This window comes from Gossypium hirsutum, chromosome D04 (assembly GCF_007990345.1).
Source record: "Gossypium hirsutum isolate 1008001.06 chromosome D04, Gossypium_hirsutum_v2.1, whole genome shotgun sequence".
NCBI classification, from domain to species: domain Eukaryota; kingdom Viridiplantae; phylum Streptophyta; class Magnoliopsida; order Malvales; family Malvaceae; genus Gossypium; species Gossypium hirsutum.
The window spans coordinates 19,474,538-19,477,256 of record NC_053440.1 but is presented as its reverse complement, the minus strand read 5'-3'; the positions used below and the strand labels follow the sequence as shown (position 1 = coordinate 19,477,256).

The window sequence follows — 2,719 nt, the reverse complement described above, 5'->3', positions numbered from 1 at the left end:
GATCGACAATTTGGTGAAATTTTGTTTGGTTATTTTACTTAGTATTTTTATTTAATTTAGTTTAATTTAATTTTTACAGGTTTGTCATCACTGCATGAGAAGAGGCATTCCTGCTAACACAGAATACCTTTCTGATCTAGAGATTGACAAAACTTTGAAAAGAAAGAGAAAAGAATTGAGAAAAATGGCTGGAAACATGAATGATCTCAATGGCAATCCAAACGATCATAATGAGAATCCTTATATGAGGCGTGTAGTGGATGATCGAGACAGGCCAATTAGAGAGCATGTTGTCCTAATGCTAGATGACTTGGATCCAGGAATAATCAAATCAACTATACAAGCTCAGCAATTCGAGTTGAAACCGATAATATTCTAGATGTTACAAACTGTAGGGCAATTTGGTGGTTTACCCACTGAAGACACGTGACTACATTTAAGAATTTTTCTAGAAGTCTGTGACTCATTCAAACAACAAGGTGTTCCTAAAGACACCTTGAGACTTAAGCTATTCCCGTATTCCTTAAGAGGTCATGCCAGGGCATGGTTAAATACTTTGCCGTCAAAAACAGTGGCATCATGGAATAACCTTTGCTAGAGATTTTTGTTAAGGTATAATCCTCTCACTATGAGTGCAAAGTTGAGAAATTATATTACATCCTTTTGACAATTTAAAGATGAAACGTTATATGAAGCGTGAGAGCGATTTAAGGAGTGAATTAGGAAATGTCTGATGCATGGATTCCAGCACTAGACTCAAATGAAGATGTTTTACAATGGGCTAAATGTGTATACACGAATGATAGTTGATGCCTCAATAAATGGTACTTTGTTGGATAAGACATATAATGAAGCATACGAAGTTTTGGAAAAATTACCAACACTGATTACCAGTATCCAACTACACGAGTTGGGATGGGTAAGAGAGCTATCGGTGCAATCGAGCTCTATACAATCACTTCTTTGATGGCCCAAGTATATTCTCTAGCTAATATAATTAAAACCATGATACCTTCAACTAATGTGCAGGAAATAAAAGCAGTTGAATCATCATGTGTTTATTGTGGTGAAAATCACATGTTTGATCAAATGTCTGTCCAATCTAGTGCTAGAATACTATATGAGGAACTCTAATCGAAACAATAATCCATACTCTAATACATACAATTTAGGGTGGAGACAACATTCAAATTTTAGTTCGAATAATCAAAGTGCAGGAAATTTCAATACTGTCGCAAGGCAGAACTTCAACAATGCACCATCAGAATACGTTCAATCAATGCCCCGATAAAATAATCAGTATGGCCAGGCGTCATCATCTACTTCTATGGAAGCTTTGTTAAAGGAGTATATGACCAAGAATGATGCTGTGATCCAGAGTCAGGTTGCATCCTTCCGAGCACTTGAGAATCAAGTGGGGCAGATAGCCAATGCTTCGAACACAAGACCTCAGGGAACATTACCCAGCATCACCAAAAATTCAAGGACACAAGGCAAGAAGCAGTGCAAGGCTATTACTCTTAGAAGCAGAACTCAACTAGATGATGTTATTCAAAATGCCGCAGCAGGAGAGGACGACTTAAGACGTAACCAGGTAAAGATCTTAGAGCCATCTGAAAACATACTACAATTGAAAAGGGTAAGCAGAAGAATGTTGTGGCAAAATTAGATCAGGCTGCCAACAAAAATGTCATAGCAAAATAGTATCAGCAACTTGAAGGACGACCACCTCTACCATTTCCTCAGCAATTTCATAATTCTAGGCAAGATGCCCAGTTTAAAGGATTTTTAGACATTTTGAAACAACTCTATATCAACATACCATTAGTTGAAGCATTAGAACAAATGCCAAACTACGTAAAAATCATGAAGGACATATTGTCGACGAAACACAGATTGGGAGAATTTCATATTGTTGCTCTCACTGAAGGGTGCACAACAATGTTGATGAATAAGTTACCTCCGAAGTTAAAAGACCCGGGGACTTTCACTATCCGATGTTTAATTGGAAATCACTATGTAGGTAAGGCATTATGTGATTTAGGCACAAGTATAAATCTAATTCCTATGTCTATTTTAAGGAAGCTAGGAATTGGGAAAGCAAGACTTACCACAGTGACGTAATTAGCTGACAGATTATGCCCATCAGGAAGGTAAAATCGAAGACATATTGGTAAGGGTAGATAAATTTCTCCTTCCTGGAGATTTTCTTATTTTAGAATGTGAAGCTAACCATGATGTTCCAATTACTCTTGCAAGACCAATTCTTACTACTGACAGAACTCTAATTGATGTACAGAAATGTGAGCTAACTATGAGAGTGAATGATCAGCAGGTCAGTTTTAATGTGTTTAATGCATTGAAGTGTGTGAATGAGAATGAGGAATGCCACACGGTTAATGTGATAGAAACAACAGTAGATGAATTAGCAAAATTTTGCTACAGCAGTGCTGGCAGCGAAGATTACTTTATGGAGCAAGGTGAAGAATTAATAACTGAAGAGCTTGGTGAATTTAAGGAAACTGAGTAGATAATGGACAGGCTAGGGAAGAAATTTGAGACTCTAGATTTATCTGGAAAATCTTTTTAGCCTCTTAAGCCTTCTTTAGAAGAATCACCTATACTAGAGTTAAAGCCTCTGTTGTAACATTTGAAATATGCAAACTTTGTAACACCCTGAACCCGAGACCGACATCGGAGTCGAACACGAGGTGTTAAC

The 2,719-nt window shown here is 37.2% G+C and overlaps 1 non-coding gene across 1 annotated transcript; it reads right to left on the bottom strand.

The window, feature by feature from the left end:
* Positions 1-637: 637 nt before the first annotated feature.
* On the bottom strand, positions 638-744 carry LOC121216555 (small nucleolar RNA R71). The gene has a single exon (XR_005912735.1). It is a non-coding gene; the product is annotated as a small nucleolar RNA R71 (small nucleolar RNA).
* Between the last annotated feature and the right edge of the window lie 1,975 nt (positions 745-2,719).